This window comes from Perognathus longimembris, chromosome 9 (genome assembly GCF_023159225.1).
Source record: "Perognathus longimembris pacificus isolate PPM17 chromosome 9, ASM2315922v1, whole genome shotgun sequence".
Taxonomy (NCBI): domain Eukaryota; kingdom Metazoa; phylum Chordata; class Mammalia; order Rodentia; family Heteromyidae; genus Perognathus; species Perognathus longimembris.
Window position 1 is genome coordinate 29778737 of NC_063169.1, and position 15533 is coordinate 29794269.

General features: G+C 41.6%; 1 pseudogene; it reads left to right on the plus strand.

The window, feature by feature from the left end:
- The first annotated feature begins 10374 nt into the window (after positions 1-10374).
- Positions 10375-12404, plus strand: LOC125357671 (annotated as a pseudogene).
- The last annotated feature ends 3129 nt before the right edge of the window (positions 12405-15533 follow it).

Below are 15533 nucleotides of genomic sequence, written 5' to 3' on the forward strand. Positions count from 1 at the left end.
TTCACTTCAAAGTCATGTAAAGATAGGTGCTTTGTCTTTGCAATAATTATACCTGGTGTTACTTTCTGAGTTTCCAGGTAAGAGTGCACCTGTCATAAAACTGATTCTTATCCTTGAGGTAAGGAAGCACACTGCTATCTGTATTTTGGGGCATGAGGTGGCTTAAGTTTAGGAAGTGTTTTTCTCCGGAAGGCATACATCCTGCCAGACAAGTGTTAATTGTTGGGGTGAGGAATGCACCCCTCAGAAAGGAACGCATCATGTTGTCTCCCTTTGAAGCAATGACGGAACTTCTATGTTTCTAAATACCATATTTCTGAGTTGCTTTCACCACACTTCAGTTTCCTTGAGTTATCCTGCGTCAATACTTCCCTAACAATTGCATCCTGATCAAGACTTGGAAGAAGATGAACTCAAGCTAATCTAGGAGAGACTTAGTCAAGTGCTACTCACCACTGAAAGGGCAGTGCTTACTACAAAAAAGGGATAGATTTTTTGCACTTGGTCATTGTAAGTGTTGGGAGCCAAAGGAGCAGCTAATCTCATTCTGACCTCTGGCTGTGTTGTTATCACTAGGATATGCTAAGTACAAGGACATTTGTTTACTAGCATCTCAGCCACTACCCAGAATTGCTTTGCTATGTCCGCTGGAGTACATTCCTATGTTAATCAACCTCATCCTGTCTTTACTGCCATCAGATGTTGTGGACTTCAAAGCCCCTTTGTGTTCTTGAATTTTAGCAACCCTATGCTATTCCCTGGTTCCTAAACTGCATATAAGCTGGAAATTAAAACTAAATGTGGCTGCAGTTTTAAGTTACAATCTTAAAATGCAGACCTACCATACCCCATCTTTGCCTCTTGTTTTTTTTCTCTTGTCTTGTAGTTTTCCTTTTTTTAAATCCTTGCCCCCCTCATTCAGGATTCCCTTTTCACTGCTGGCTGGCTCCAGCTTGTAAGACCCAGGGGGGTCTATGGAATCCAGTCTTGAAGATGCCAAATGACTTTAAAAAGATAGAAAAAGGGTATTGACTCTTCCTCCCTGAGATAACAGAGGGGGGGAGGGGCAGAGATTTAAAACATTTTCTTCAAGACTAACTTTAGAGCACCAGAGGGCAGGTGTCTACCCTGATACAGTTAAGAATGATGTGGAATGGTCAACAAACAATAATCAGTCATGTAGCAGGGGTAAATATAGAGATGCTTACAAAAAGAGCCTGACAATGTAATCCCTTGGGAATTGTTCTAGATCCTCACTCTGAAGAAGAATCCTTCTGTGTTTTGTATTATGGGCTAGGAATTTCTCTTATTGACATTCCCAGTCTGGTAGGAAAAAAATTCTGCTTAGAATTACTGGAACTCAATTACTATGCGGAGCCTCATATGTCCTAGTTAGGCTTCAAGACAATCATTCTGAGGTCATTGTAGTGGAGGTAAAAGATTAAAGATTGGTCATAGGTGTTGAAACTGGGTATGTTAAAACAAATGCCTGGTTGCAATGGATAAAATATTCTGTTTGCACTTTAAATAAAAATGATTTTTACACATGTGGCAGGTAGACTGAAGTAGAGTGGGGGTTCGCTACAATGAAACAGGGTTCCCCCCCAAAGGAGGGAATTCCTGGTTCCCCCAAGAGTCCACCACACAGTCTCCAGCTACAACGTGACAAAAAGACAGTTTTATTGGGGAAGTAAAAAGTGAACAAAAAGTGAACCGACTGGCCTTGGTCGCAGCCTGGACTCTGGAGCCGGAACTGCCAACCACGTGTGGAGCCCAGACTCGGGAGCTGGGCTTGTACACATCTGGGCGGCCCAGACTCAGGAGCTGGGACCGCCCCGGTGTGGCCTTTCAGCCTGGTTATAAGGCAAACATCACAGACAAACTTGTCACACGCAGGTGACCAATGAAGATACAACACTTACAGAGCATGCTAGGCCGCACGCAGGTGGCCAATAGAGTTACAGTCTGTCTCATAATATTCATTTGAACTAACCTATCATTCTAGTTAGAATTGACGCATGGATTTGGCGGGGCTCACATGATGCAGGCGGATATGCTTACTCACAGCCTGTTCCCTTGAAGCTCCCAGGCCTCAGGTGGTTAATCTACATAACTTATCATAATAAAGAGGAGGACACAGGTTCTCTTGAAGCTCCCAGGCCTCAAGTAGTCAATCTACATAGTAAAGGGGAGCTTCCCTGAATAGGGTGGGGGAGGGCTTAGTGGAGATGGAGTTGGCTTCTGCTCTTATCTGAGCTGGAGTCAACCTGAAGTCCCTCCACAGCTATTAATGGCACTGGGCAGATCTGGCCTCCCCATTACAGACCAAGATTTCAGATTTCCCTCTTCCCTCTAGGATGACCACAGAACCACCAGCATGGCATGCATGACAGTCCTCTTCCAAGACAAGATGGGTTGGGGCAACACATCCTGAAGGACAATGTCACTTTTGTGTTCTGTGGTGGGCTAAAGCTGCCTCAGTTTGTCAATGTACCATTTCATAGCTCTGACTAGGGTGGGAAAAGTGAGTCTCTGGGAAATGTATCCAGGAACTGTGAAAGTGGGTCTTTACAGGAAATGGGAATATTTCTGCTCTCACCATTGCTAGAGCTGATGTCTGGTGCCATTGTGGGGGACTTTTGCTTGAGGCTTTTCTGGTCAAATGGAACCTGTACTTTGCTTCAACTTGCTATCAAGCTGGTATTTCAAAAGCCAAAGCACTGTGAAGCAATAGATAAAAACAGGACCTCAACCCAAGTGAGTCATTTGACCTCCAGGTTTACATTGATAACATCAAGGGCCAACAAGGAGTTTCTGATGAGCCTAAGGCCTGGAACAATTAATTCCCTCTAGAAAGAGGACATTGAAAAATTGGATGGTGCCTAATGTTATTCTAGCAGAAAAAAAAAGGGGGAGGGGTTACATTCTAATAAAAGGAGGGTGGCAGCAAGGTTGTTCATTCATCTTGAGAAATATATTTCCGTATGGGATCTTAACTAAAATTCCAGAGGTAAATGGCTCTCATGCTGTATAAAGAGGTGTTGACCTCAATTCAAATGTCCCTCCTGTTGTGATGGGGAAAATGGCTTTAATTGGGTGGTGTGGGATTTTTTTCATATAGAGACTAGGAGTTTGAAGAAAAGAGTAAAAAAGGGGAGAATTGTGAAAATAACTGTCATTTCCTATCAAAGTGTGTTGCTTAAAAGTTCCTGCTTTGGTCAGTTGGCTTGACTCTTGTTAAGGAATAAAGGACCGGCTTTTGGATAAGAAAGGATTTTTGAAATGTAAGGTTTTGTCTTAAACTGGTTTCTTTTCAAGATGAAATTCAGATTGCTCAAGAAATAACAGAGGGGGCTGGGAATATGGCCTAGTGTCCAGAGTGCTTGCCTTATATACATGAAGCGCTAGGTTTGATTCTCCAGCACCACATATATAGAAAACGGCCAGAAGTGGCGCTGTGGCTCAAGTGGCAGAGTGCTAGCCTTGAGCAAAAAGAAGCCAGGGACAGTGCTCAGGCCCTGAGTTCAAGGCCCAGGACTGCCCAAAAGAAAAAAAAACCCAAAAAACAAAAAACAAAACAAAACAAAAAAAGAAATAACAGAGGATGAGATGACTTGTGTACTGTTAATCTTATTTCAAAGTCACATCATGTAAATACATTTTGCCTTATTTAAACTCTCTCTCTCTCTACACACACACACACACACACACACACACACACACACACACACACACTGTACCACTTGAGCCACAACTCCACTTCTAGTTTTTTGGTAGTTCATTGGAGAAAAGAGGCTCATGGACTTTCATGCCCTGGCTGGCTTTGAACCATGCTTCTCTGATCTCAGCCTCCTGAGTAGATAGGATTAAAGGCTTAAGCCACTGGCATCCAGCTCCTATTTCACATCTTAACACAGAGTCTTCAATACAATGCCCATTTCTCCTTAAATGTGTGTGGATATTACATTGCAGGTTTGAGCCACCAGCTCCTATCACTGTTACTACATTCATATGTTGCCTGAATTCTTCCCATGCTAGCAACCAGAACCTTGTACTAAATATCAATAACACTAAAAGGATGTTGTTAATATTGTTTTTGTTTTATGAGTGAGAAAATATACTTAATATTTACCCTGGATGATTATTTGTTCAAGATAGTTCTTGTCCAAGTAGAGAGCACACTGGTTTGTAACACGATTGTATTCCAACACTCAGGGTACATTGATAGGTTTTCATGAAAGCAGAAAAGATAAACATCACCCTCTTCTCTTCCCTTTTAGTGCTGAGAACACTTGAATCTATTGTACTGACTTGGCCAATTTTCAAGCATGGAATACATTGTTATCAACTATAGTCCCCATGTTGTACTACAGATCTCGTGTATTTATTTATTCCTCCTGTTTAACTGACATTGTGTATCCTTTGCCTAATATCTTTCCAATCCTTCCATCCTCAGGCCTTGGAAATCCTGGCAAACACCTTTATGTTTTCTGCTCCTATGAATTTGTCTTTGTCAGATTCCTCATGTAAATGAGATTGTGTGGCATCTGTCTTTCTAAGTCTAGGTATTCTTATTGTGTGTTTCATCTATTGATGGATACTTGCATTGATTGATTCCATATCTTGACTGTTGTGAGAAAGCTGCCATATCATTTCCCTTTGGATAAATTGAGATTTATTTTGGTAAGGTAATTGACTAAGGTTCCAAAAGTGAACAAGCTTTTTTTTTTTTTTTTTTTTTTAACCAATCCTGGGCCTTGAACTCAGGACCTGAGCACTATCTCTGGCTTCTTTTTGCTCAAGGTTAGCACTCTACCACTTGAGCCACAGTGCCACTTTTGGCTTTTTCTATATATGTGGTGCTAAGGAATTAAACCCAGGGCTTCATGTATATGAAGCAAGCATTCTGCTGCTAGGATATATTTCCAGCCCTGTGAACAAGCTTTTTGTTTTCAGGGCCTCATGCACTATACCTCTTAAGCCATGGCCCAAGTCTCCCTTTTTTTCTTTTTTACCTTTTATATTTGTAACTTTCATAAAAATGTTCCATGCTGGGCACCAGTACTCACATCTTTGGTGTGTGTGTGTGTGTGTGTGTGTGTGTGTGTGTGTGTGTGTGTGTGTGTTGGTACTAATGCTTGAACACAAGACTTTGGTGTTTTCCCTTAGCCTTTTCTGCTCAAGGCTAGCACTTGAACCACAGCTCTACTTCCAGCCTTTTGGTGGTTAATTGGACATAAAAGTCTTAGAGATTTTCCTGCCCAGGCTGGCTTCAAATTGTGATCCTCAGACCTCAGCCTCCTGAGTAGCTAGTATTACAGGAATAAGTTACCAGTACCCAATTTCACAAAGTGATTTAAAAAACCTATTAAGTTTTCCTGGACAGAACAGAGAATGGCAATAAACAATTTTATGGAAACACACCTGCGAGGCTTGTCCCACTATCTCCAAAGAGATGAGACCTTTTTTCTTTTTGAGGAGGGAGGGAGGGAGTAGGAGAAGGAAGACTGGATCATGAAACTTTATGGATAAAGACTTTTTCCCACAAAGCATATTTAAATCACATTTATGGTATATAAAGTACCCAACTTTCTTGTGAGATCTTGCTTTCAGTAACTAAAAACAGCTACCTGTTGACATCAAGAAGATTCTCAGATATACTTACAAATGCACTGATATTTTAGCAGTGGCCACTCCTTTGTTGATTGTCCTTGGCAGAGTTTGTTTTGCTTACCTTCCCTTTACCAAGCATTTTATTTTAAAAGAAAAACCTGAATCTAAGTAATTAAAATGTTAGCTGATAAATAATCTTTCTTTAATTTCACAGATTGTAGAATATCTGGTGACCTTCTGATAACAAAATATACGGGGGTCTGCTCTTGTTAAGGAGGTGCTCAACCACTTGAATTATGCTTCCAGCTTGGCTTTTTGCTGGTTATGTCATGAGAGAATGGATGAGGGGTTTCCTTAGTTTCCCAGTTCCCCCACAAAAATCACAGATCCACTCATGGAAAGATTTTAGGGTATCTCAAAAAAGGGAGACTCGGGGTTGGGAATTCAGCCCGGTAGAAGAGGACTTGCCTAGCAAGGACACATCCCCGAGTTCGGATCTCAGCTCTGGAAAAAAAAAAAAAAGGAAATATCCTTACAATGTGAATGTTTCAGGGAAGATTTGTTTCAAAGTAGGGGAGTGCATTAAAGTAGGGAGGAATAGAAAATGAGAAACAGTTCCAGCTTCCCAGACAAGAAGTGGGAGGTAAATATTCAAAATGGTGGTTTTTAACTGTAGCTTTTATGCTTTTTGAGCTGGGCAAAAACACATGGTCATGTCCTCTAGCAACTACGAATCCTTAAACGATGACTTTTATTTATTTGTTTATTTAGGGTAAGACCCCAAACATAATGCAAACCCAGATAACCTTCTGGACTTCTTGCTGCCTGACATGTTCTTTCCTTCTTTCTGTTCTTTAACCTTTAGGAAGTGTTCTGAGATTTATTTGTTTATTTATTTTTACCAATCAAACTATAAGACAGGCATTTCCTAATTTGGTTAACTTACCATTAAGAGAGGAAGATAGTTTATCTGCCTTTTCAATATACTTCCTGTTTTTAACATTAGACATTGGCCCTATTGATATTTGTTTAAGAGAATATCATTTCCTGTTTCCCACTCTCTATCCTGCCTCAGTTAATTTGGAGAGAGAGCCTAGCAAACTTTGCTGCCTGGGTGGCTCTGAGCATCTCTTCTCTCCAGCTCAGATTTCTGAGCAGCTTGAATTATAGGCTTGCACCACCAGCACCTGGTATCCTTATTCTTTAATTTGGTGCATCAACCAAAGTCAACAATATAAATTGTGATGATGCTCACTTTGCAGAAAAGTAGTAAGTTTATAACTAGCTCCAAGAAGTCAAGGTCAGCAGCCATGTGCATGTGTGGGGAAGACAAAACTTAAAGGATGTTAGTCCCTCTATTTTCTCAGGAAGCAGGTACTTGAATAAAATTAATTTCCCTTTTTACCAACTTTTATTTTTTCTCATAAGTATTAGCTTTTGAGCAGTGAGAAGCCAGAGCTACATCTTATAACTCTATGCTATTTTTTAAAATTTTAAATTATGGGAAAATGCAAACAATTATATTAACTTTATCAGGAAAAAATCAGTATATGATATTCAGTTTAGAAGAAATCAAAATATTTAACAGGAGCATCAGTTTGCCACAACTAGATTGGAAGTTTCAACATGAAATCATTCCCTTACAAGAAAAATCTGTTTTGCTTTTACAGCGAAATTGCTTGGTGGCAATAATGTTATATGGCTAGAAAACAGAGAAGCCACATTTTGAGAGGTGAATTGGTAGTCTTTATTGGAAAGCTGGTGAATGTTGGGGGACTCTTGTCACAGAGACCTGCAGCCCCACAAATACACTTAACACTGTTAAGCCACGAGAGCTGGAGAGGAAAGAAAATGCAGTAAAACAATAATAACAAACCAGATCAACTCCAATGGAGAGCCGAAGTTGGATGCCTTGGTGACTGGAGAAGAGCCAGCTGGGAGACAAGAGTGGACAGGAGATATTTGGCATGGCATACTCATGACTAAGCTGGTCCTGGCCTAAATAGGGTCAGGATGGGGCAGGTCACAGGAGCTTGAGAGTTCATGACCCACAACGTGGTGCGAAAGCTCTATGTTTTTAGGAGAGTGTAGATATGCCAGTGGGAAATCTTTATACCCCCACTCAATTTTGCCATAATGTAAATCTGTTCTAGCTAGGGGCCTCTGGCTCCCACCTATTATCCTAACTACTCAGGAGGAGGCTAAGACCTGGAGAATAATAGTTAGAAGCCAGCCAGGGCAGAAGTCTCTGAGACTCCATTTCCAATTAGCCAGAAAAATGACAGGGAGACATGACTCAAGTAGTAGAGAGCCAGAAAACCTACGGAGAGCATGAAGTCCCACATTCAAGACATGTTTCAAGCACAAAATAAATGAACAAATAGACAAATAAATAAATGACAACTACTCTAAAAATAATCTACTTAAAAAGAAAATTAGGGGTCAGAGGTGACATCCACTTGGTAGAGTGTTAGCCAGTGAGCAAAAGTGTCAGGTACAGAGTTTGAGTCCTGGTCTTGGACCTAAAAAAAGTTTAAAAGATCCTAGTCCTTTTCCTATCATCATCATCTTCATCATCATCATCATTTGGTATGTCAGGGTCTGAGCACTGTCTTTGAACCTTTTGCTTAAGTCTAGTGCTCTACCACTTTAAGCCACAGCTCCACTTCCGGTTTTAGGGTGGCTAATTGAAGTTAAGAGTCTCCTGGACTCTCCTGCCCAGTCTGACTCTGAACCATGATCCTCAGATCTCAGCCTCAGTGCCCAGTTTATTAATGTTGTTGTTGTTGTTACTGACAGGTTAATCAAGAAGGCATGTTATCTTCCAACAGTGCCCATAGTGGTGAATATAGAATTTTTAATAGAAAGATTTGTTTTGTTCACATAATTACAGTGGGCAAATAAATAAACCAAAAGATGTTTTACTTTTTCCGAAGTAAAATAAGGATGAATTTTTTATTTTCTTACAAAAAGTAAACCTGTTCAAAGTTCCAAGTGCTTATTTAGGCTTTCAGTTTCTGTGTGGGAACTGCTCGCAGGATGTTCTGCCTCCTGGCACAGTCTTCTGAATATGCCCAGATCCAGAGATCTGCTTCTGATCAGTTTCTTGCCTCTGGTTCTCAGGGACACTGGAGGATTCTGTTCCAAGAGCTTGTCTGTGTGCCTCAAAGCAAGATAATGGTCAGTGAGTAGTGAGAGAGAATCGGGAGTTTCCCTTATCAGAAAAGAGGTGACACAAGGTGCCTCAGAGAGTCACAGGAGCCCCATCTATGCCAAGCCACAGTTCCCAAGCAAATGGTTTCCCTTCCCTTCCCTCCTCTTCTTTCTCTCCCCCTCCTTTCCCCTCCCTACTGCTTCTTCCTCTTCCTCCTTCTCTTTCTCTTCCAGTTAATTACTAAAACATTAACAATATTGGTAATTACTAAAAAGGCTGAATAAAAAAGTTTTTCCCCCTCCCTTGACAGCAGCAACAAGCACACAGAAAAGAAGACAACAAATTGGCCCTGAGGTTTCCAACTTAAATTGGCCTAACCTACTTCATTTTCTGAAGAACTCCACTACGTGTGTCTGGCAGGAAGGCTGTTGTACAGAAACCGTGCTTTTGAATGCAAGCAGAACCCTACCTGCATCCTATTTTGACAACATTTTCCTGGAAGGGATTGTATAAGCTAAAAAACAGTTATCTTGGCGAAAACATGGAGAAACTGACCACCCAGGAGCTTCTGGGAGCAGCTAGCCATCACTAAAACTGAAAAATGTCAGCAATGCATTCCCTCTGTACCTGAAATGCTTATGAACTCCCCTGTTACCCACTCTGAGAGACATTGTTGATGGTGTCTGCCTTGGAAAGTCAACTAGCCTTTGCCTTCTTGCTGTCTCTTGGAGAGCTATTTCACAACTTTTGCATTGACCAAAGCTTACCAATGGTTACTTTAAAAGTTGCTATTATAGGGGCTGGGAATATGGCCCAGTGGCAAGAGTGCTTGCCTCATATACATGAAGCCCTAGGTTCCATTCCTCAGCACCACATATATAGAAAACAGTCAGAAGTGGTGCTGTGGCTCAAGAGGCAGAGTGTTAACCTTGAGCAAAAGGAAGCCAGGGACAGTGCTCAGGCCCTGAGTTCAAGGCCCAGGACTGGCAAAAACAACAACAACAAAAAAGAGTGAAAATTGTTATTATAAAGGTGGTGTAAAGAGGGGTTACAGTTACATAAGTCATGTAAAGAGTACAATGTCAACCCTTCCTTCACTCTTTCTCAGTTTTCCCTCTTGTGCCCACCCACAAGTTGTGTAGTTCCTTTTTAACAGTGTCTAGTAAACACTACTGCTGCATTTGTTCACCCTTTGTCCCTTCACTGCCCTTTACCTCCCAAAGACAGAGAAGTGAACAAACAAGCCCAAAAGAAAACAAAAACAGCAACAAATAATAAAAAAAACCCACCTCTTGTTTGCATTACCAATGGCTATTTTAAGGCAATAATAGCCTACAGTTTCAAACAGTTGTTTCTGAAGGGGCCCTCACGGGGTCAGGTCTTCACTGATGTGTTTCAAATCTGTTACATCACTGACAAAGTACCATCTTCTAGCTTATTCTCCAGGAGATATTGGGGATTTTAGAAAAGCTGCGTCATAGTGCCCAGACTGTGTGAGAAGTGCAGAGGAGCTGCGGAAGTTCGAAGGCTTGGGCAGAGCAGCTGCGGTGGTGCTGGCGTGCTGGGGTCTCCTCCGCCTCCCGCGGTGCTCACTGCTGAGTGGGAGGCTGCCTCAGGTCGGGACATCATATACAGGACATGGACGGAGCCCTCCCCCATGACGTACCAACATGGACCTGGAATCCAAAATGATGAAGATGGGCTTAGGCCATGAACAAGGATTTGGAGCCCCCTGTCTAAAGCGCAAAGAATGTGAAGGATTTGAACTACACTTCTGGAGAAAGGTATGTCACAACTGCAAGTGTGGCCAAGAAGAGCATCATGTCCCTTTTGAGCAATGAAGAGGATCAAAAAGTGGGGAAGCTTTTTGAAGACACGAAGTATACCACCTTGATTGCAAAGCTAAAATTTGATGGAGTTTCCATGTATAAGCGCAATGTTATGATACTGACCAATCCTGTTCCTGCCAAGAATGTCTTCATCAATACCATTACCTATGAATGGGTGCCTCCTGTCCAGAATCAGGCATTGGCTAGACAGTACATGCAGATCCTGCCAAAAAACAAGCAACCAGTGGCAGGCTCCGAGGGGGCGCAGTACCGGAAGAAGCAGCTGGCAAAGCAGCTCCCCTGCACATGACCAGGATCCTTCAAAGTGCCATGAATTGTCTCCCAGTGAGGTGAAGGAGATGGAGCAGTTTGTGAAGAAATACAAGAATGAGGCTCTGGGAGTAGGAGATGTCATACTCCCCTGTGAGATGAACGCCCAGGGCCCTGACAAAGTGCATATCTCCGGCGGCGACAGAAGCACCCCAGCAGCAGTGGGAGCCCCGGAGAAGAAGCCTTCAGATAACAAAATGTCCCAATATTCTTGCCACTGCTGCAAGCTGACTATGAAAGAAGGGGACCCAGCCATCTATGCTGAAAGGGCTGGCTATGATAAGCTGTGGCACCCAGCTTGTTTCATATGCAGCAGCTGTGGCCAACTCCTGGTTGACATATATTTCTGGAAGAATGGGAAGCTGTACTGTGGCAGACATTACTGTGACACTGAGAAGCCCCAATGTGCTGGTTGTGATGAGCTGATATTCAGCAATAAATATACCCAAGCAGAAAGCCACAATTGGCATCTGAAACACTTCTGTTGCTTTGGCTGTGACACATCCTCGCAGGTGAAATATATGTTATGGTCAATGACAAGACCACGTGCAAGACCTGCTATGTGAAGAACCACGCCGGGGTGTGTCAAGGATGCCACAATGCCATTGATCTGGAGGTTCAGCGGATGACCTACAACAACTTCCACTGGCACGTCCACTGAGTGTTTTCTGTGTTCCTGCTGCAGCAAGTGTCTCATTGGATAGAAGTTCATGAGGGATGGTTTGCTGTTGAGTGGAGTGTAAGAGGATGCTGTCTTAGGAGGGGAGCGCCAAGCAATACTGAGCCTTAACTATCCAAAGCAGCCTACTTTTCAACAATAGAATGCAATTTCCACACACTAAAAGGCAAAAAAATCTAAAAAGGCAACCAGAATAGTCTGTTTTCTGTATTTTTTTCTGATCAATTCTTCTATCTCAACTTTAAAACCTGTTTTAAGCATCTGATTTTTTAGACAGTGAAGAACTTTTGATTTCCTAATGTGAAATCTTAGTTGAAAGTTTGCATTTAATTAATCTTCATGCTCCTATACCCTGGTGCCAAATGTGTGTGTGTGTGTGTATCACATAAAAGAGATAGTGACCTAAGTGAATGGTGAGCATGTCTAATTCTATACTCGTTTTTTCTCCATTCATGTATAAAATGAAAAGGAAATGAAATTTACCCTGAGGCCAACATTTTACATTTATCACTCATCTTATTCACTGAACTTTATAATACACAGTGAGTACTTTTTATAAGAGAAAATAAAATTCAGCATAGTGTGTTCAGCTGTTTTAATGCCTATGTATTTGCTGTTTTCTGATTTAGGCAGAGGTGGCATTTTCTGTATTGCATTTCCCTATATTTTATTTACCTTACCTTTCACTTTTCTTTTGTTAGCTGGTGACCTCCATCTGTAGCTTTGAATATTTTATTATCACATATGGCATAACAATATGCACATTTTTTACTTTTAGTGATCTTTGTCTTGGAACAAAAAAGCAAGCCACACATTTATATTATTTTCTTTCTTTTTTTTTTTTTTTTTTGCCAGTCCTGGCCTTGGACTCAGGGCCTGAGCACTGTCCCTGGCTTCTTTTTGCTCAAGGCCAGCACTCTGCCACTTGAGCCACAGCGCCACTTCTGGCCATTTTTTATATATGTGGTGCTGGGGAATCGAACCCAGGGCTTCATGCATATGAGGCAAGCACTCTTGCCACTAGGCCATATTCCCAGCCCCATTTATATTATTTTCAAACACAAGAGCATGTATAGTTTTATACCTAGGAAACCATAAAGTTTACTGATTGCACTTGCCTACTATGGTTTAAATAGATATTTGCATGATTTTTTAATTTCATTTTTGATACCTCCAAGCCTGTTCATAGATATATAGAATGTGTTTGCCTATATATGTCTATATTTATTTCTTATGTTTAGTTTCCTGTATTCTTCTGCACATAACTATACACTACAAATTCAAAATGGAATGAGTGATATGTATATTATTTTAAAATGAAGTTTCTTTCATTAAAAAAAAAAGTGCAGAGGAGAGGTAATCACAGTGTGCTTTACTACCCCCCAAACACAGGTTGCTCATCTTCCTGTAAATTTATGTCATAGATTCAAGTATTTAGATCCAGATTTAGATTTACTTATTTAGATTTAGATTCACTTATTTAGGAAAGAAACCCTCAGGTTAGGCTACCTCCAAACTGGTGCAGAAAGATGAAGATTCCACCTGCTCTGGAAAAAAGTATCCAGCACTCCAGATATGATGTAATACCATCTCCATTAACACTTGTGCTTCTACCTTTGGGTCTCTTAATTTTATAAAACAGTTTTCTTTTTATTCATTCTCTTACTTTCTACAAAGATGAGTTCCTGGTGATATTGCTAGTCGATAGGTTGCCTTTAACAATATCTCTGAAGTTTTTCCTCATATTAGGCTCACATTTTTTTGATACTCCAGTTCTCATCTCTAAGGAAAGTTGCTTTCTTTTTTATCAGAAAACTAGAAATTTGGAATAGTAACAATATGTGGAGGAATAAAAAGCTGTATACTTGTACTTATACTTTAAAGAAAAGAATACATATATATATATATATATATATATATATATATACATATAGTGCACAATTCGGTTTTGTTTAGGTTTAATTAAATTTTTTTTTGAGACATAGTCTCATCATGTAGCTCAAGCTGACCTCAAACTTGTGATCCTTTATGCCTTAGCCTTCTAATTGCTAAGATTACAGGCATTCACCAGCATGTCTAGTTACATTTTATTTTCTTCAGTCCCAGAGCCTGGACTTTGGGCCTTACTGCTGTCCCTGATCTTTTGTGCTCCAGACCAACATTCTACTTGAGCCACAGCTCCATTTCCAGCTTGTTTTGCTTCATTGGAACTAAGAGTCTCATGGACTTTCCTGTCTGGGCTGACTTTGAACTATGATCCTCAGATCTCAACTTTGTGAGTAGCTAGAATTGCAGGCATGAGCTACCAGTGCCCAGCTCCTAGCCACATTTTTTTAAACTATGGGAACTATGAGAAGATGTAGCTAGCACTTTGCTTTTTGATATCTACTTCTCATAGCAGTCTTTTCAAGGTTGAAGATAACAAAGCACAGAGAGATGAAACACTTTGTCGAATCTGTTTGGCTTTCTAATCTCTGTTAACTCAAAATTGAACATTTTAAAAAATCATTTCTGAATGGGAGGCAGTAAGGATTGAGAAGAACATGGGCTCTCAGACCTCAGGTAAAACACTTGGTTCCCCTGTGGCACAATTCCTCATTCTACATTAGAGGAAATGGGGTAATAATTCACTTTCCATAACTTGCATAACAGGTTCTCATGATATTGTCCCTGCTGTGACATGATGATGTTGGATGGAGGCCTGAGAGCTGATGTCCTTGATGGACACTGTGAGAGCTAGTCCTCCTCCTCCTCCTCCTCCTCCTCCTCCTCCTCCTCCTCCTCCTCCTCCTCCTCCTCCTCCTCCTCCTCCTCCTCCTCCTCCTCCTCCTCCTCCTCCTCCTCCCCCTCCTCCCCCTCCTCCTCCTCCCCTCCTCCCCCTCCCCCTCCTCCCCCTCCTCCTCCTCCTCCTCCTCCTCCTCCTCCTCCTCCTCCTCCCCCTCCCCCTCCTCCTCCCCCTCCTCCTCCCCCTCCCCCCTCCTCCCCCCCTCCCCCTCCTCCTCACCCGGGTATTCTCCCTGATAGTTTTAACTGCTTAAGTCTAGCACTCTACCACTTGAGCCACAGCTTCACTTCCAGGTTTTAAGAGTCTCACAGACTTTCCTACCTGGGCTGATTTTGAACCTCACTCCTCAGATCTCAGCCTCCCAAATAGCTAGGATGACAGGCATGAGCCATGGTGCCCAGCTCTATTATTTTTAAATTTTTATTGTGCTGGTTCTGGGGCTTGAATTCAGGGCACACTCTGACTTGGGTTTTTCTCACAAGGCTTGAGCTCTACTACTTGAGCCATACATCTTTTTCTGACCTTTTGCTGGTTAATTGGAAGGAAGAATCTCATGGATTTTTCTGCCTATTCTGGCTTGGAACCTCAGTCCTCAGATTTTAGCCTCTGGAGTAGCTAATATTATAGGCGAGAGCTACCAGTAACCACCTAGGTGACCTTTTTATGGGGATCAAGCACCCTGTTTGCTAAAGGGCTCCCAGAAGAGATGGGATGTGTCTTATTAGCTAGTCTGAGCCTCTCCACCTCGCAGAATAATTTACATTGATCTTCAGTGGCAGGCAGCATCCTCCAAATTCTTTCTAGGCACCTGGCACAGTGTTCCTATTTGGTCCGATTTAATTATCTAATACCCTATGAAGTAGGTACCTTTGTTACCTGTTTTACAGAAGAGGCATATGTAGAGTTGAGAGTTTACGTGTCTTGCTTAAGATTATAGAAGTTAGAGGTGAAGAAATCACCCTGCCTGATTTACTAACTCATTTGGATCACTTCGACAGGCTTCTGTGTGGTTTTACAGAATTCTACAGCTTCAGATTTTCCTTAGCTGAGAGGCTCTCAGGTTGAATAGCTTTAAAGTAGGTCAGGGGCCTAATCCCATTTTCCTGAGAACTACTAATGTAAGATTAACCTGATTTATTGTCT